The 20,992-nt window shown below is 35.1% G+C and overlaps 2 protein-coding genes and 1 non-coding gene across 4 annotated transcripts in view; all 3 read left to right on the plus strand.

The window, feature by feature from the left end:
* The window catches only part of LOC125813279 (pectin acetylesterase 9), a 151,071-nt gene that overhangs the window by 94,699 nt on the left and 35,380 nt on the right, over positions 1-20,992 (plus strand). The window lies entirely within an intron of this gene.
* Positions 1-20,992, plus strand: part of LOC125813291 (heavy metal-associated isoprenylated plant protein 39) — a 246,590-nt gene that overhangs the window by 30,200 nt on the left and 195,398 nt on the right. The gene's annotated exons all lie outside the window — the stretch shown is intronic.
* On the plus strand, positions 9,793-9,864 carry TRNAC-GCA (transfer RNA cysteine (anticodon GCA)). Its single transcript has one exon. It is a non-coding gene; the product is annotated as a tRNA-Cys (tRNA).

A 20,992-nucleotide genomic window follows, 5' to 3' on the forward strand; every position in this document is an offset into this window, starting at 1 on the left:
TCTGCCTACTCAGATTTACTTTTATGCGATATGATAATGTCTTGTCGATTGTCATTGTCATTATGGATGAAAACGTGTATATAACATTTATGCTTCTATCCCAAGCTCATGAGTTCTCATTCATGCCATTCCATTTAAGTTTACTTATTGAGATTTGGAAGTGTGGGACTAACTCATCTCCATGGTTTAAGGGATCCCTTGCTTAGAATAGCTTACTAGTCACAGGACGAGGTATAAATATTTCTCTACCGGTTCTTATTAACTTTACTGATGTGTTTTGCAAGTGGAGTAGTCTCTATGGCGTCGTTTATGAAGAAATTCTTCCCAGAAGTGTACACTCAAGTCGCCAAAATAAGCAACTACTGTAAATTTGACGGCCAACTACTGACCTCTTTCACCTCATCCATATACGTTGTTGGCCTTATTGCTTCCTTTTTTGCCTCACCAGTCACTCGCACATTTGTTCGTAGACTATCAATTATAATCGGTGGAGTGGTATTTATCATCGATTCTGCCCTTGGAAGAGCATCATCTAATATGTACATGTTATTATTTGGTCGACTCTTGCTAGGTGTAGGAGTTGGTTTTGCACATCAGGTACATTTTCTCAACTCCCCTTTTATAAATTGCACTCCAATTAGTTGCATATATATTCATAACAAATATCTTAATTTGGTTGCAGGCAGTCCCTTTATACCTCTTTGAAATGGCACCTCCAAAGTACAATGGATCTTTCAATATCGGGTACCAATAATGCATAGGGATTAGAATTCTATCAGCTAGCCTTCTTAACTACAACATTGAATAGATTAAAGGTGGTTGGGAATGGAGAACTTCATTGGCGATGGCTGCAGTTCCTTCTACATTTCTAATAGCAGGAGCATTTTTTCTCCTAGCAACCAAAAACAACCTAATTCAAAATGGCAATAATCATCAAAAAGCTAAGCAGATTTTGCAACGAGTACGAGGTACAACCGATGTCCAAACTGCTGAACTAGACGATCTCATCAAAGCAAGTGAAAAGTCAAAAGTTGTCAAGCACCCGTTCAAGCAACTCATTAAATGGAAGTACAGGCCATAACTTGTTATATCTGTAGCAATACCATTCTTTCAACATATGATGGGGATCAACGTGATCTTCTTCTACACTTCAATTCTGTTTCAAACAATAGGCCTAGGCACGAGTGCATTGCTGATGTCTACTGTTGTGGTAGGTATTTCTTAGCATTGTTGATAGTTGACAGCATCACACGAAGGGCTATATTCAGAAGGGCTATGGCATTTAAGTTAGGAGATGAAACGGTTTTGAGCAAGGGGTATGGGCTATTGGTTTTGGTGTTGATATGCATTTTGTTGCAGGGTATGTGTTTGTAGTGGGGTCCAATAGGATGGTTAGTTCCAAGGAAATATTTCCATTAGAAATAAGGTGTTATTCAAACTCTTTCACATCATTTGAAAGCAATACCAGTATAATAAGTACAATTTCAATCCATACCGGCCAAGAAATCAACTCAGTATCCACTATCCACTAAAGAAGTTATGGTAGCACTTCTCCTAAAAAGCTTTAGCATTTACACTTATCTATAGCCCAAAACTATTTGAAGTTTTGCTTTTTTCCTTATGACTGCCTACTTTTTATTTTTTATGTTTGATCAAGTTTTTCTTTCAAATATGTTAAGCGTAGCATTGCACAGAGAAGTTGCAACTCATGACATACTCAACTATTTTCTATAGGATGTAGGGATGATGCAAATGATACAACTGATACAAATAAGTATATTAGAAATATGCTTAATGAGTCCATCTCTTAATTAACTTATGTCGGTCTTCAATCTGCTGAGCTACAAACTTCTACTCAAGTCAGGCATCCTCTGGTTAGGTGTCCTGGGGAAGTAGGCTTCCTCTAGTCAGGCGTCCTCGGGTCAGGCATCCTAAGGTCAGGCATCCTCAGGTCAGTTATCCTTAGGGAGTAGGCCTCATTCGGTCAGGCCTCATCGGGTCAGGCGACGTCTGGGAGTAGGCCTCCTCGGGTCAAACGTTCTCGGGTTAGGCGTCCTCAGGTAAGGTGTCCTTGGAGCAGGTGTTCTCGGGTCAGGTGTTCTCGAGGCAGGCGTTCTCAAGGTCAAGAGTCCTCGGGTCAGGAGTTTCGGGGTGTGACCTTCTCGAGTCAGGCGTTCTCTGGCCAAGTCTCAGGTTAGGCATTCTCTGGTCAGGCGTTCTGGGGTGTGACCTCCTTGGGTCAGGCATCCTCGGGTCAGGCATTCTCGGGTCAGGCATCCTCGGGTCAGGCATTCTCAGGTCAGGCGTTCTCGGGTCAGGCGTTCTCGAGTCAGGCGTTCTTCGGTAAGGCGATCTGGGGATGTGACCAGGTCCTCGGTTCAGGCATCATCGGGTAAAGTGTTCTCGATTTTGACATCCTCGGGTCATGCGTTCTCGGGTCAGGCATCCTCAGGTCAGGCATTCTTTGGTCAAGCATTCTCAGGGCAGGCGTTTGCGGTTCAGGTGTTCTCGGGTTCGACATCCTCGAGTTAGGCATTCTCGGGTTAGACGTTCTTAGGTCAGGCATCCTCGGGTCCGGCATTCTCAAGTCAGGCATCCTCGGGTCAGGCGTTCTTGGGTCAGGTTTTCTCGGGTCAGGCGTTCTTAGGTTAGGGGTTCTCTGATCAGGTGTACTCAGGTCATGCGTCCTCTGGTCATGTGTTTATGGGGTATGTCCTCTAGTCAGGCGTTCTCATAGTAGGTGTTCTCAGGCCAGCCGTTCTCTGGTCAGGCGTTCTCGGGTCAGGCGTTCTCGGGTCAGGTGTTCTCAGGTCAGGCATTCTCAAGTCAGGCGTTCTCGGGTCAGGCGTTCTCAGGTCAGGCGTTCTCAGGTCAGGGGTTCTTAGGGTGTGACCTTTTCGGGTCAGGTGTTCTTGGGGTGTGTCTTCTAGTCATGCATTCTCATAGTAGGTGTTCTCAGGTCAGGCATTCTCTGATCAGGCGTTCTCGGGTCAGGCGTTCTCGGGTCAGGCATTCTCGGGTCAGGCATTCTCGGGTAAGGCATTCTCGGGTCAGGCGTTCTCGGGTCAGGTGTTCTCGGGTTCGACATTCTCGGGTCAGGCGTTCTCGGGTTAGGCGTTCTTAGGTCAGGCATCCTTGGGTCAGACATTCTCAGGTCAGGCATCATCGGGTCAGGCATTCTCGGGTCAGGCGTTTTTGGGTCAGGTGTTCTTAGGTTAGGGGTTCTCCGATCATGTGTCCTCAGGTCATGCGTCCTCTGGTCATGTGTTTTTGGGGTGTGTCCTCTGGTCAGGCGTTCTCACAGTAGGTGTTCTCAGGCCAAGCGTTCTCTGGTCAGGCATTCTCTGGTCAGGCGTTCTCGGGTCAGGTGTTCTCAGGCCAGGCGTTCTCTGGTCAAGCGTTCTCTGGTCAGGCGTTCTCGGGTCAGGTGTTCTCAGGTCAGTCATTCTCGGGTCAGGCATTCTCGGGTCAGGCATCCTCGGGTCAAGCATTCTCAGGTCAAGCTTCCTCGGGTCAAGCATTCTCGGGTCAGGTTTTCTCAGGTCAGACGTTTTTGGGTCTGGTGTTCTTAGGTTAGGGGTTCTCCGATCATGTGTCCTTAGGTCATGCGTCCTCTGGTCATGTGTTTTTAGGGTGTGTCCTCTGGTCAGGCATTCTCATAGTAGGTGTTCTCAGGTCAGGCATTCTCTGGTCAGGCGTTCTCTGATCAGGAGTTCTCGGGTTAGGCGTTCTCAGGTCAGGTATTCTCGGGTCAGGCGTTCTCGGGTCAGGTGTTCTCGGGTTCGACATCCTCGGGTCAGGTGTTCTCGGGTTAGGCGTTCTTAGGTCTGGCATTCTCGGGTCAGGCATCCTTGGGTCAGGCATTCTCGGGTCAGGCGTTTTTGGGTCAGGTGTTCTTAGGTTAGGGGTTCTTCGATCATGTGTCCTCAGGTCATGTGTTTTTGGGGTGTGTCCTCTGGTCAGGCGTTCTCATAGTAGGTGTTCTCAGGCCAGGCGTTCTCTGGTCAGGCATTCTCAGTTCAGACATTCTCAGGTCAGGCATTTTTCGGTTAGGTGTTCTTAGGTTAGGGGTTCTCCGATCATGTGTCCTCAAGTCATGCATCATCTGGTCATGTGTTTTTGGGGTGTGTCCTCTTGTCAGGCGTTCTCATAGTAGGTGTTCTCAGGCCAGGCGTTCTCTGGTCAGGCGTTCTCGGGTGTTCTCAGGTCAGGCATTCTCGGGTCAGGTATTCTTAGGTCAGGCATTCTCAGGTCAGGCGTCCTCGGGTCAGGCGTTCTTTGTGTGACCTCATCGAGTCAGGCATTCTTGGGTCAGGCGTTCTTGGTGTGACCTCCTCGAGTCAGACATTTTCGGGTTAGGCGTCCTCGACTTAGGCGTCTTCGGACCAGGCGTTCTCGGGTCAAACGTCTTTCGATCAGGCGTTCTCGGGTCAGGCTTCAGGCATTTTCGATTAAGCGTTCTCAAGTCAAGCATCCTCATTGTAGGTGAACTCATTCTCGAGCCAGGCGTCCACGAGTGAGGTGTTCTTGGGGTCTAGTGTTCTTTAAGTCAGGCCTCCTCAGGGAGCAAACCTCCTTAAGTTAGACATCCTCAGCTCAAACGTTCTCCGAGAGTAGGCCTCCTTGGGTTAGGCATCCTCTCAAGAAAATAGAGTCTATACTTAATTTTTTAAGAAATTAAAAAAACTTATAATTTTCAAAAGAGTTAAACAAAATAATCATTTTAAAATAAGGGGGGTTCATGATTCAATTTACACTTCAAGAACGTATTAGACACTCAAAGTGTCTGAACGTGTGGTTGAGATATGACTTGACTAAATTTGACTAACTTTGAAAATACTTACTTATAAAGAAAACTCATTTTTATTTGAAAGGAAAAAATAAACTAAAAAGGGATTTTTAAGGAAAATAGCTCCCATATTGAAAAATATAAAAATATTTCAATTAAACATAAAGGAAGAAACAACTATCTTTTGGAATTTAATTAGATTTAACCAAATGAGATAAAAAGTTAAGAGTTAATACAACAAACAAATAATAATAAAAGAGGAGAGCAAAGTCAGATTTGGGCTTTGACCCAACCTGTCCTACGTCTAATAATAAGCCAAAATATGGGATTTGACCCATCAAAATCAACTGCTAGATATTCTTTGGGCCTTTTGACCCATTGCTGTTGCCTGGACCTGCTGTGCAAAAGGATGGGCTTTAGCCCATTTTCGTATCCAGAGGCCAGTGTATACGCTGATTGTATACCAATGTATACATCCTGTATTTCGGCTCTTTTCCTGTATATCAAACTGTACACCAAATGTATACAGCCTAAATCAGCTCCTGAACACCTGTATTTCGCTTTCGCCCTGTACTTTCTGTATTTTAACCTGTATATCAGTGTATACTGATTGTATACAGGCTGTATATCAACCTGTTTTCACCTCCAATGCTTGTATATGGTGTATACTTTAGTGTATACAGTCCGTCCTCTTGGACTTTTCTAAGTTACAATCTTCTCCGGCCCTGTATATCAATTTCAGACTCGACAAGAATAAGATTTGAGCTTCCTTGTCTCAAAAATGCAATGCAAAGTCATAAATAAATTAAGTTTGGGAAAGCAATATTTAGCACACTTCATCATTAAGTCACTTTTATTTAGACAAGCTTCAACTTAAATGGTAAGAGCTTTAGGAAATTATATAGTAATAAATACACAAGAGACCAATTTAAGGAAAGGAAAGGATAGATTAGTAGATATCAAATAAAACAAAAGCAAACATATAATACTTAAATAACTGTTGAAATACTTCCTAATCTTTTATGAATTGAACAATAAGGCCAACAAGATAAGAGGATTACTAACCAAAATAAAATAGAAAAATATGCAAAAAAAAAAAATGACGCAGGGACTAGTGACCCTAAGAGAACAAGATTGGCCCATTACATTTTACTTAACTCAAACTTTTAACAAGGCCAAACTTCAAAGACTTAGAAAGATTGAGCAGGCCAAGATGATCAGAAAAGAGAAATAGGCAACGACTGTGAAAGCAAAACAAGAATTGAAGCAAACTACAATCAGTAACAACTTATGAGCTTAACTACAAATGGTGAGCACTTTCGACTAAAATTTAGGCAGATGGAAACATAAATTCGATTCAAACTAAGCAGTAGAACGAACAGGGGATTTGAAAACAAACTACTACATCAACAAAACAATAGATAAAACACAAACAACCTTCGCCTTCGAGATTCTATCCTTATTTTGAAAAGAAATCATCATTGACAGTAGCAAAACTTAATGTAAAACCTGGGTTTACAGACAATGAAAACGGAAGAAGAGAGATTCTACGACATATCATCAAGCATACCAGAAGAATAGTTAGTAACCGAAAACGGATGGATTCAAACAAAGAAGCGACAATACAAAACGGCAAAACCCGACTTCCACATTAAGATTGAATCAAGAAAATCGATTAATATAGAAAAGTGAAGTCATCTACAAATAACAATGACACAACAACAGAGTATTAGAAATAGAAGAAGACGAAGAGAAGATTATGGAGGAAACATTACCTTTACACTGGAACAACGACGAGCTTGGGTGAGCTGATTTCAACCACCAACGACGGAAACTCGAAGAGGACCCAGAAATCTCAGTGATATAAACACTATTTGGATTTTTGCCTATCTATGCTTGGTGAATTTCTTGTATTTTCCAACCTCTATCTTTTATCATCCCCCAAAATTGAAGGTAAAAGGGGGTTTAATAGAGGGGATTTTTGGGGGGAAATCGGATGAGGTCTAGAATGCATTCAAATTCTTGGTTCAAACGGCTAGCAATAGTACCGAATTCGAATTTCAAATTCAAGAATGTTCTTGTAGGATTTGCGTACGGAAAGAATAAGGGAAAGAGGAGAGGGTGGGTGTACTGGTATCCGTTGTATACCAATGTATGTATGTATGCTGGGTATTGTTGAAAGGATGGGTTTGGGCCGGGTGTGCTGAAGGAATTGCAAATCAAGTTGGCCTTATAAATTGGCCCAACTTTGGCTTAAGCACAAAGGGAATCCATTAAAAGAGTTGAAAGGCAAATGATCAAATTTGCAAATAAAAATAAAAAGTGCTAGATTTAAATTGAGAATTTGGCTCAATTAAATGCAATTGTAGCCAATTGACTTTAATAAATATAACCAAAACTCAAAAACGTGTTTACATGATTGAAAATGAAAGGGAATAGAAGCTTTTTAAAACATACATATTCAATGCATGTCATAAAAAAAATTAATTCAAATAGTGGTATATTTTATATTATACATTATATATGCTTGAAAATTGTGCTAACTTATTTTATTGTCTCCCGTAAGATATGCTTGAACTTTAATTTTTATTTTCTTACTTTATAGATATTTTTATAGGGAAAATTGTATAAAATAGCAAATTGTTAATTTCAATTAAATATTATAACCACAATTTCATTTAATTATAATCCATAACAAACACTTGTCATTCACCTCTCTCCCCAGAAATCTCGTTCGCCACTCTCCCTCGCCTCTCTCACTTTATACAAACACAAATATATAAATAGCGTCTGTGTTTGTATAAAGCAAGAGAAAATGTATATACAAATACAAATATATACATTTTTGTCCTATACACTTATAATTATACAAATATAGATCTTTCCCTACCAGTTCTCCCTTGCCTTTTTCTCTTTCTCACTTTATACGTAATTGTATAATTTGTGTTGTATAAAGCGAGAGAGAGATTTGATATACAAATATTTTATTTCGATTCAATTGTATACAAATTCAAATTTTATGCAGATATACAAACACAATCATTGATACATATACATAGTAGTTACATATATACAATTATCTAGCTGATATACATATACAATCACTGCGCTTTTATACAAACGAGATGCCTGCCATGAATTTATACAAATCGAATGCTCCATAGCAAATATATTATGCAAACTATAGCTATAACATACAAATATGATTTTTATGTTTGCTAAACCTAAAACTTACTATTTTTTATATAGTTAGATCCATAACATAGATTAGAAAGAGAGAAAAATATCATAATATTCAAAAGTAAAAAATATGATAAATTGATAATTTAGAGAGTAATTAGATATTTGATTGGTTGAGTGACATATTGAAATGTTATATATAACCATAGATAATTTCAAATAATTGAAGGACCATTTAAGTAATGAACTCAAGAAAAGGTTATCGTTGAATAATTATGTGATATAAATAGGGTGGAGCCAGTATTAGGAGTTTGGGTGTTCTAAATTTCCTTCTCTGTCCTTACCATTGAATTGTAAATCAGTTTTGTTTAGGATTCATAAGTCAATACTTAATTTTCTAATACAAATATTGAATCTACGAAAAAGCTATTGAATTCGTCCGAACCCACAAACCCCGACCTAATTCCCTCCCGAATATGAATAATTAGCTAGGTCAACTAGTTATTTGTGCAAGTCAACAAAACGCAACATGCTACCAAAAATTTGTTCAAAATAGAAATAAATTTATTTGCAAGTTAAAATGACATGACAGAGAAGAGAGGGAGTTGCTCGGATGGTAACCACCCCTCACTTCCAACCCGAAGGTTGCGAGTTCGAGTCACCAAGGGAGCAAAAGAGGTGGGAGCTCCTAGGGAGGGTAAAAAAAAAAAAGACAGAAGGGAACAATATTTTAGAGGTGGGGACATGAGGCAGGATATTTACTTAATATGGAGCGAGGTATAAATGTCATGAATTTTTATTTTTTATTGAGATAAGTGTCAAAAATATACTTAAAACTATTTTTCTTTTCTTTTTTGAGTTTGATACTTCAACTATTGAGAGTGTAAGTTTCATACCTAAACTATCACTTATTACTTATTAGTTTGAGAAACACACCTCATGTGTGTAATGTACTCTCTCTTTTATTTGAAAAATCTCGACACATGACATTCCACGTGAATAAAATATTTCACCTTGATAAAAATTAAATAATAAATTATTAATATTAATTAAAAACTAATGATTAAAGTATTCTATCCCCAAAAAATTTATATTAATCATTTTAAAAAAATTAAACCGTGATTATAGAAACTAAAGAAAACAAAAGTCTAGCATCATTTTGCAAGTAGAAATAATGCAATGATGATATACAAGTTATTATGAGATGCAAATTAACACTAACGTATTCTTAACTCTCAAACAAAGAATCACAGTTTCTTAAATATATGACTATCATACATGCAATTATCTCCTTAAAAGAAAAAAAATCAATAAACTAGCCATTAGTAATAAATATAATTAAAACACTCATTCATGAATAAAAATAGAATACTTTCAAAGAACGAAATAATAAAATATAATAAATGTTTAGATATAGGATAAAAAAACCATGAAGATCAGTGACAAGTAAATATATAAAATTTTACTATGTATTTTAAAAAGAAATATTAAGTGTTATTGACTCTCGTTACGTTCTTCAATCGTACATAAGCAATAATACGACTTGCTATCTGATGAGTTACTTTCAGTTTTCTTATTTCTATATATGAATTTTTTTTAAAACTACTAAATATCATTAATTTATTAAAAATTGATTATAAAGATCAACAAAAGAGTAATAATGACACCAAAATAACCATATATATTGGATAAATATAAGAGTCCTGACTCCTGATAAATACGTCAAAAGATAAACAGTAAGTTTGGTGTCATGCGCTCAAATCATCACACTGACTTAATAGACATTTCTATATAATTTTAACTTGCTATTCAATCACAACAATGGGTCCATAGCTCAGTGGTAGAGCATTTGACTGCAGATCAAGAGGTCACCGGTTCGAACCCGGTTGGGCCCTTTTTTTCTAATTTTCTTTTTTTGCTTCTGCATTCCCTTAGGCTCCATGATCCAAATTTATAATATATGAATTTCTATACTAACTTTAAGTTAAAATATACACAAAATATCAAGGTTCACATTTAGAAATTTATAATATTTAATGCGTATTATATTTTTATACATAAAAATGATTTAAGCAGAAATTATTAAATTTTCGTGGATCCAGATTCACCAATGAGATTGTACACATCGGCCTTCATCCTGACTAATTATAGGACTATGGTAAAATACTCTAAGACATATTCTACATCACCAATGATACCTATGCTAAACAACTACTTATAGAGGGGTTTCTTTGTTTTCCTTTTCTCTTTATTCGATACTAGGATTTAAGAAGTCAACATAATATATGTATATATATAAAGCTGAATCTAGAATCGCTGATGTGGCAGTCTCCAATGGTCATCATTTACAATTATCTATTTTATCTTTTTAATAAAAAATAAAATCTGAGTTTTTTTCTACAAAAAAAATAATCGATGCATTAAAAGATCACACTAAATAAGAGTAATTAATTACTCAGTAGCAGCCCAAAACGTCTAAAAGTTCACAATAAATATAGCAGCAGCCCAAAACGTCTAAAAGGTCACAATTAATATGAGTTATTATTACTCAGCATCAATATACAACCTCTAAAATCCAGCCCATCCAAAACGTTTCAAAACCAACCCAACATCAGTTACATTTTTGTATATGAGTCACTTTATTACAAAATTTAAGAGGATTTATTCATCACTTAATTATAGAATTTGAAAAGTTTTTTTACCAATAACTTGTGAATACTATATAAACTAGGGGTGTACAAAATCGAACCGAAAATCAACAACCAAACCAAATTGCAAATCGAGTCAACCCGAAAAAAAAACCCGACTAGTGATTTGGTTTGACTTGGTTTGGTTTTGTAAAAAAAAATCCGACTATATTTGGGTTGGTTTGGTTTTAACTAAAAAAAAACCAACCCGAGACCAAACCAACCCGACATTATATATATAATTTTAAAATTTTATTTTATACATAAAAATATTTACTTTGATATAATTTTTAAATATTTCTTATACTTTTTCATAGTTTTTATCTTTTAATATATTATTTCAAGTTTGAAAGTTAGAATTATGAATGGGCCAATAAAGATTATAGTCCACAGATGTTGGTAATTAACTAATTATAATAAAGCTTAAATCAAAATCAAATTAATACTAATGCAAAGAGGAAATCAATTCAACACGACAATAATATTGAATATTTGTTCTTTAGTTTTACATTGGTTTAGACAATTAAAATACATAACCTAATTTAATTTCCTTTAATATTTAGTCATGTAACTAATACTTATTAAACTTAATTTTAGCATGATTTAGTACTTTTAAATTATGATCATTTTCATTATGACTTGTTAATTTGCAATAATTGTTTTACACGATTTCATTATTATTATTTTTGTTGGATATTTTAGTGTCATTAATCATATCATATTGTTTTATATTTTTAAGAAACATCTTAGATAGTTGTATTTTGGTAGGACTAAAGAAATATTTAGAGTACAAGTAAATTATATGTTTGTATGAATACTTTATCGGAAAAATCCGAAAAACCGAAAAATCCAAAAAAACCCGAGGTTGAAAAATCCGAGTTTTATTGGTTTGGTTTGGTTTATAAATTTAAAAATCCGACACAAATGGTTTGGTTTGATATTTGAAAAACCCGAACCAACCTGACCATGTACACCCCTAACATAAACAAACATACAAACTATCAGATTGGAGAATCATGTCCTAAACATGAGTCAAAGACAACTTTGTAATTTCAAATATCAATATTGCTACTATTTGATGCTCCTCTAATCCTCTTAGATTATCAACACACTTATTACCATTCAAGACACAAAACTTTAGTCATTTGGGCATGAAATAGATCATTTGTTTATTATCATTCAGGACACAAAATCTCAGCCATTTGGGCATGAAACAGATCATTTGTTGAATGTTACACATATACCATTGGTGAAGAGGTGATCAAAGAGTTTTTTTTATCATGATGACGATTGGAAGCATGACTAGACATCAATGGTGTCTAACGTATCTTGAAGTCACAAATAATTTGACATATTTTGTAAGCATAAACTCTTGTATGAATGTAGTGTTTTTTTTTCCTTCCATCTTCTTTATCATTTCTTCATTGTAGAAGAAAATGATGAATTAATTTAGAGATAAAATTGAGTATGGAAGTTTTTTCATATAATTAGAAGGAGATAAAGTAAAATTAAAATAAATTATAGACTAGAAGTAAGTAATAATATATAGATACGACAGTAATGGGAGAAAATGGAAAATGAAAAGAAATAGAGAGGAGTAAGGAAAAGAAAAGGAAATTGTCAAGAAAAAGAAAGGAAAGAAAAAAATTCATATAGTATGATTGAAATTTAAGTTTAATTTGTAGTTAATGGTTCATTGAGTTTGTTCCATATAAAAGGAAAATTTCATATTATATGATTGAAATTGAAGTTTAATTTATAGTTAATGATTCATTTACTTTGTTCCATTTATAGTCTTGATTTATTTCATATTAAATTTCTCGAAATTAATGTAGAATAAATGACAAATTGGTCAAATGGAAAAACATATTACTTAAATAATTCTTAGAATGGTAGGAGAAGAAAAAGGAAGGAATTGATCTTCTAATTAAAGCGAAAATTGGGTTAAAAAAATTGTTATTTGCCAATTATATTAAGTGTAGTGTAATTAAAAATATGACTGAATTCATAAAAAATTATTAATATGGACTAAATATTACACACACACACACACATACATATATATATATATATATATATATATATATATATTGCCTAATTTTAGAATATTATATTAATTTAAATTCAATTGAATTTCAAAGATAAGTCAAATTAATTCTTGGTAGGCGAAAAAATCTCACATAATTTAAAATAAGATAATATCATATAACCAGTTAATTTACATAACCAATTCAAATGAATAAATATAAAATTTCTTTACGACTTAATTTTTTTTAAGTCCTTCTGTAATTCTTATATTTATTAATGTTATAGAGAATTTGTACTCCTACAAAAGAAAGAGGAAATTTAAACATACAAAAATATTTTCAACATAATATAGTATATTGTTATTTTAAAATATGACCTCTTATTCCATTTAACTCATCACAATAATGCTTTGCTCAATTATATACATATGAATAGTTGGCACTTAAAAAGATGTGAAAATATCAATATCATCTTATATATCCGATATTAACCTGAGATAAATATTACACACTATATCTTATAAATATATTTTATAGCCGCGCAAAGTGCGAACAATTTCACTAGTTAAATGAATAATTCTAGTTGTGCTATGGAGTCATGAAGGTATTCTAAGCACATAGGCTGAACATACACTTATATAAGCCTAGTCATTTTAATCTCATTCTCTTCAAAGTATTACTCATGCAAATTTGATCTAACGAATAGTTGCATTAAATAGTTCTGAGTTTCAGTTTATGTGACATATTTTTTAAAGTTCGTTCTAATAAAGATAACAGTTTTAAATGTAAAAAGTTAATTTTATACTTCTCATTTTACTCTTCATGATAAGAAACTTTTATCACTATACATATGTTATGACATTTAATTTAAGGTAACAAAATTATTATTTTTATGATCGCGGTGTCCAGGACAACTTTCTTCTACAATACCTGCCACCTCTCAACAACAACATGTACCAGGTAACTCTATCTACCAAAACTAGATAACAAATTTTAAAAGTTTTATTATCAAATAATTACTCTGACATGTTTTAGATCACAAACCTTTTTTTAAAAAAATTATTTATATTTTAATTTTGATTCAAACTATGTTAGATTAGTGAGTTAAATGTGCTCACGAATCATTAACTTTTTTCACGTGATTCTTTCCTTAAACTTTTACTAGTGGTCGGAAAAATAATTGACAAAGAAAATTGATTGGTTGAATAGATTCAAATTTTCTTACAAGCTACCCTAGATCTACCAACGTAATTCAATTCGAATAATAGGATATGGATCACATATTCAACTGTAATTTTGAGAAAAGTGAAAGATACCTAAAACAAATGTAAGGTGGGAACCTTAGTAACACGAAGTAGTTGAAGAAAATCAATCGTGTCCACTTAGCTTTTACTATTATCGTACCAAAAAAGAGAACATTAAGACCCCATTTGTACTAAATCAAGGAGACATCTAGTGTGAGCATGTTATCGAAAAGATCATGGAAGATATGTTTTTTTTTTAATCTAGGGATGTGACGTTATCGATTTATGACATAATTTGAAATTACGTATCTAAATTGAGTCTAAGTAAATCAAACGATTCTCGAAAAAAAAGATTGATAAAAACAAAGCATGCTTACGCCTCACGTGGAATAGTGGCCCTACAAAGCGAATTTAAAGCGCGCTATTATTGGTGTTAATTATTTAATAAAATAATAGTTAAACAAGTTGTCCGAGATTAGTTTTGGATACACTATATCCGATGTGTTTGACCAGTGCATCTCGATTACACTCGCGTTAAAAAGGTTGTTTTTCCAACAGTTTGTAATTTAATATAACTTAAACCCATAAATGAAGAAGGAAATCACATAAAACGATTTTGAAAGATCCTACGTATTTCTGATCATTTAAAAAGCATAGCAAACAAACTGAATTCTCTTCTATTTACCCCTACCTTGTGCTGAATATATATTTGGACTTTTGCCCCTACATTGTGCTGAATGCTGATATTCATTTTTTTGCCCTCAAAGCAAATAACTTTCTCTCGGAGTGTAAATTTATATATTCGTATTATAGTGTTTCAAAAGTTATGTCAAGACATAATTTCAGTTTCTAAAGAACTTATGCTCGGCCACTAGGCAGAAGTTAAATTTCTAAAAATAAATATTATTAACCAACTCATTTGAAGATCAAAAGGTAAGATTAGTATATTTCATACCATCAGACAACGAATCTTACACTTGTTCACTAATTATGATGGTTCTCCAGGACCTCTTTCCTCCTTTCTTTTCTTTTTACTTGTAGGGGTCTAGACCCCGACAAATAAAAGTCAATCCATTTAAAAGACAAAACATAGTGTTTTATGTCATATTATAGCTTTTTAAAAAAATGAGGTCTCTCAAATTTAGAGGCCTAAGCACCTATTGTATTTCTAAAGAACTTATGTATAAAAACAAAAATCATTGACCAATTCATTTGAAGGACAAAAGGTGAGGTCAGTATTTTATACTATCGAACAACAAAACTTACACTTGTTCACTAATTATGACGATTCACCGGAGCCTTTTTCCTCTTCCCTCTTTTGCTCACTCTTAGGGGTTTAGACCCCCACAAATAAAAGTCACCTCATTTAGAAGACGGAACATACAATTTTATGTCTTATTATAGTTTTTTTTTTTTAAAAAAAAAATGAGGTCCCTCAAATTTAAGGGTTTAAGCACATGTAGCGTTTCTAAAGAACTTATGTCTGGCAAAGGCATAAGTTTAATTGCTAAAAATAAAAATTATTGACCAATTCATTTGAAAGGCAAAAGATGAAGTCAATATTTCATACTATTGTTGGACAACAAAATTTGCACTTATTCACTAATTATGATGATTCACCAAGACCACTTCCCTTTTTTCTTTTTTGCTCACTCGGAAGGGTCTAGATCCCCACAAATAAAAGCCAATCCATTTAGAAGACAAAACATACAATTTATGTCCTTTACAACTTTTTAAAAAAAAAAAATGAGGTCCCAAATTTAGGGACCTAAGCACCTGTTGTGTTTCTAAAGAACTTATGTCTGGCCAATAGGCACACATTTAATTGCTAAAAATAAAAATTATAAACCAACTCATTTGAAAGATAAAAGGAGAGGTTAGTAGTACTCCGATCCATACACTACTAAAAAATTGTCAAAAAACGACGGCCAAAAGCGACGGACTGCGTCGCATTTTTGGTCAAAATCGACGAAAAAGCGACGCAGTCACTTCCGTCGCTTTTTAGCTCGATGCTTTTCAAAAAGCGACGGACAACGTCATTTTTCAAATAGCTACCGACTGCGTCGCTAAAAAAGCGACAGACTGCGTAGCTAAAAAAGCGACGGACTGCGTCTTTTTTAGCGAAGGACTGAGTCGCTTTATTTTAATTTTATTTTTTTTTATTTTCTAAAGGGCGACGCAGTCCGTCGCTTTTCTGGAAGTTTTATTTTTGAAAATCCCAGGAAAGCGACGGATAAAAGGACACTGTCCGTCGCTTTTTTGGAAATTTTATTTTTAAAAACCCAATAAAGCGACGGACAAATCCACGCTGTCCGTCCCTTTTCTGGGTTTTAAAAAAAATTAAAACCCAAAAAAGAGACTAAACCACGCTGTCCGTCGCTTTTCTGTAATATTTTTGATAGTAGAAACTGGCAGTTTCTGTTGCCCACCTGCAAATGCAATTCAATTCAATTCTATACTATTCAGCCCAATCAAACACACAATTATAAACAATCAAAACAATACATAAAACAACAAACTTAAAATAACATTCAAAAGTATCTAAATCATAAATTAAAGACTTATAAAGTCTTTTAAAATTTGTTTTAAAATTTCAAAAAGTTCATAAATGTCCAGAGATCTAAACTAGGGAGTGAGATCTACATAATCATCCTCATCACTCTCGTCGTCGGTGTCATCGGGAGCCGAAGTAGTAGGTCGACGAGTGAGGTTCATCACTTGTTCTTTGATTTGCTGAACGGTCTCACTCATGCTTTCTTGTTCAGCTACTCTTCTCCGCTCCGACTCTGCTAGTGCTGCTGTAAGTTTAGCTATTTGATCCGACATAACAACAATCTGAACACCATCAAGTGTCTCGGCTTGACGTGACGATCCAATACCTTCTAAGCCTGACTGAAGGCGTCTAACATCGTTTCGAGAGCCTAGACCATATCATCTACCCTTGTGTGTCCCCCCTACCACTTTTTCTTTCCAAATTTGAGTGGACAGTTCAGGTGTCAATTGAACCGAACTATCTAGATTCTCAGCGACGTACTTATGAAAGTCATTCTGCATATTAAATATAAAAATTGACATCAATATATATACATATCATAAATATATTCACTATTGATATATATTATTCATATTAAATAACTTATAAAAGTTCGTTCAGCCCTTTCCTCCACCCACACATCCGGATCCGACTCATTTTCTTTCTTCCTGACATGAGTCTTTTTGAAAACCTCTGGTTCAATGGGAGTGCGTCCCAATTCTTTTTCCTATAAATAAAAACTGAAATTTATAACGATATATATATCAACTAATTATTTATTTAAAAGTTTGAATTAGAACTTACCATCTCTCGTGCAATTGTTTCAACCGTCTTTGCACCTCCGGTGTGCAACGAGCCTCCTTTAAGACTGCCTCTAAACATTTTGTCTTGATCTGATATTGCCTTAAACTTGTCTGTGTTCCAATACTGACCCAATTCATCAAAAACATGAGGCAACATCCAACCGGGACGTTCACTACTATCCTGAACGCTCTTTAGCCAGCTAGACAGTCTAGCAGATGCCTTCCTCTCAAATGTGGTCCCAATGACCAAATTGTACCTCGACTCCCAAGTACACATAGTCTGAAAAAAAATTGAATAACATTAATTAAATTGATAGTAAAAAAAAGTAAAGTATACTAAACTTAACTAAAAAATATATACCTTAAAGTTATTAAACATCGCCTGGCGTATACTGTTCGGAATCTCGCTCCAAGAGTGATAAGCTTGTGTATAGAGTTTTCTAAAGCACTCTTTTAAAGCCCGGGCAACATCCTTTGCAGGATACCACCTGTAAAACACATAATAAATATGTTAGTTCATGAATAATATATTAAAGTATAAGAAATAAATAAAATAAACTAACAAATAGATAACAAAACAAACTTACAATGATCGATCCGGCTCAATCATGACTCTACCAAGTCTGTCCTTCTGGACAGGAGCTAGAGCAGACATCGTATCATGTGGTGTAGCACTAGGTGCAGCTGTAGACGAGGGTGATACATCAGGATGCACAAAACACTGAGTTAATGGAGGCGTACCGGCCATAACATCTGGTTGTTCGCTACTAGAATCTCCAAGCCTCATGGCAGATAACTGATGAGATGTACCTGTGGGAGATGGAGTACCTGTCGATAAGGGTCGTGCTCGATGAATAGCCTGTAAAGGTAGGTCCTCATAGCGTCGTGAAGGCAATGCCTGTGAAGTAGATGAAGCACCGACTGGTCGACGATACTATTGTCGAGGATCCGCCGTACCAAACGGAACAACAAATAAATGAGTATCATGACGGATGCCCTCTGGCGTAGAAGAAATAGATCCTGCAATATCCTCAGGATCTATCGGTCTCCTAGTCTTCTTCTTCTTAGCCTGTTTAGTCTGGCTAACTCCAAGATTCTCGCGATGTCTATCACCGTCAGCGCCTGATGACATCTGTATGCAAATTTACATGTATAATATATATAAAAATCATAAATTAAATAAAATTAGTAAAATACACTTACATATGTACTAGCTAGCTTTCATTCTACACTATTCCTCCTCATTTGTTTCAATTCCATCATTCTCCCATTCTTCCTCCTCAGTTGTTTCATTTTCATTATCGTCCCATTCTTCGTCATCAAATGATTCATTTTCCTCATTCTCAGATTTTTCTTCCTCAACATTCAATATCTCATCATCAGATACTTCTTCTAATATGTGTTGAGGATGTTGTAATGTGGTTTCCAATTCAACATCAACTTGTTGTTGAACAATTGCAACATCATTTTGATACGCCACATCTAAGACATTGTCAATTTCAATTCTTCCCACATGCTTACTTTTTATAACAACCCAACAATCAACTTTGTCTCTATGCAATGGATATGAAGCGTAATACACTTGTTTAGTATGTTGTGCAATAATAAAAGGATCATAACTTCTGTATTTCCTGGTGTGCTTAACTTCAATTATATTATGTTGATGGTCCACCTTTGTGCCTCTATGTGATGGGTCAAACCACTCACACCGAAACAATACAATCTTCTTATTAGGCCAACCTGAATACCTCACTTCAATAATCTCTTGAATGACACCATAATATTCAATAGTTTGACCAGTACCATCAACATCACCTTGTATATAGACACCGCTATTATTTGTTTTTTTGTTCCTAGATATTTCTTCAGTTTGAAACTTTTAAAACCATTGACACAATACTTATTCATTGCCAGTACTTGAGATTCAGGTCCAAGGGCTACTTCTTTCGCTAATTGCAAATGTTGGACACTTGAGTATTCATCGTAAACCTACGCGATTGTTATTTCAAGTAATAGAATTTAGTATAACATGAATATATTATTAAATACTTAGTGATTGCACACTTACATAGTTCCTCAGCCATTTGAAAAATTCTGTATAGATGGCTTCATTACCCCATGGGTTTACGAACAAGCTGATCATTGTACATTAAAGTATTTCGCTAGTTAATGATCACTTATTAGTATGTAATTTAATAACATATTTTTAACACTTACTTGACATATGATTGAATCTCTAGACAATTAAGCACAATATGTGTCATATCTGATTGCATTTCCATATTAGTGAAGCCTCGCTTTCTACGCTTTTTAGATCCTCGATCATTTTGATTAAAAATTGATATCGGTGGAAATAAAGGATCAATATCGCCTTCATCATTGCGATTGGGCCTGTTTCTCCTACATGACACATCATGACCAAAGTAATAAGAATAAAAATCACCTATTTCTCTCCCAATATGACCTTGAACAAATGATCATTCGATCCTTCCCCTTTGCTTAATCGTTTGCTTTGAACTACCAATTTTTCTGCATGCATATATGTATATATATGTTAATATATAAAAGACTTGGCGAATATATATAACTTAGTGAATATTTCAAATGGATACCTCTCAAATGGATACATCCATCTTGTTTGAATCGGACCTCCGAGGTGGGCCTCTTGTACAAGGTGAATTGGAAGATGCTCCATCACATCAAAAAAACCACATGGAAATATCTTTTTCAACTTACTAGTAGTGACAAGAATATTTTCCTTCATCCTATCTAAACTACTCTCCAACAACTTTTCAGAACACAAATCTTTAAAAAAAAGACTTATCTCTGTGATTGGTTTCCATATCCTTTCGGGTAGATGGCTAAAAGCGATAGGAATTAAAGTTTCCATGAATACATGACAATCATGACTTTTCATACCTATCAATTTTCCTTCATTCATATCTGCCCGCTTTCCTAAATTCGAAGCATAGCCCTCTGGCATCCTCAAATTTTTAACCCACTCAATAATCTCACGTTTCTCATCCAATGTGAATGAAAAGCTGTCTTTGGGTTTAACTATTTTACCATTCTGTAATTCCTGCAGCCATAACTCTTTTCTCCTACAATATTCCTTTATGTCCATTCTAGCTTTTGGATTGTCTTTTGTCTTACCCTTAACATCCATCACTGTGTTAAACAAATTGTCAAAGTAATTTTTTTCAATGTGCATCACATCTAGATTATGTCGTAGCAGATTGTCCTTCCAATACGGCAACTCCCAAAATATTGTTTGTTTGATCCAATTATGTTCAACACCATATCCAGGAAGTCTAGAAGGTGAAGCTTATGTAACTTTAGGTAATTGAGAAATTCTCTCCCAAATTTGATGCCCTATGAGTAATGGAAGTGGGGGGGTCAGTTTCAACCTTATTTTTCCTAAATGCATTTTTCATCTTTCTAAACTCATGGTCCATTGGCAAGAATTGGCGATGACAATCAAACCATGTATTTTTTCTGCCATGCTTTAAAGTGAATGCCTTACTATTTTCCATGCAATACAGATATGCTAGCTTTCCAGCTGTCATCCAACCAGACAATATCCCATATGCAGGAAAATCATTAATAGTCCACATTAAAGAAGCACGCATGATAAAATTCTGCTTAGTTGATATATCATAAGTCAAAACGCCTTCAAACCACAATTGTTTGAGCTCATCTATCAATGGTTGCAAATAGACATCAATCAAA

This window comes from Solanum verrucosum, unplaced genomic scaffold, assembly GCF_900185275.1.
Source record: "Solanum verrucosum unplaced genomic scaffold, falcon-dt-bn FXZP01000189.1, whole genome shotgun sequence".
Taxonomy (NCBI): domain Eukaryota; kingdom Viridiplantae; phylum Streptophyta; class Magnoliopsida; order Solanales; family Solanaceae; genus Solanum; species Solanum verrucosum.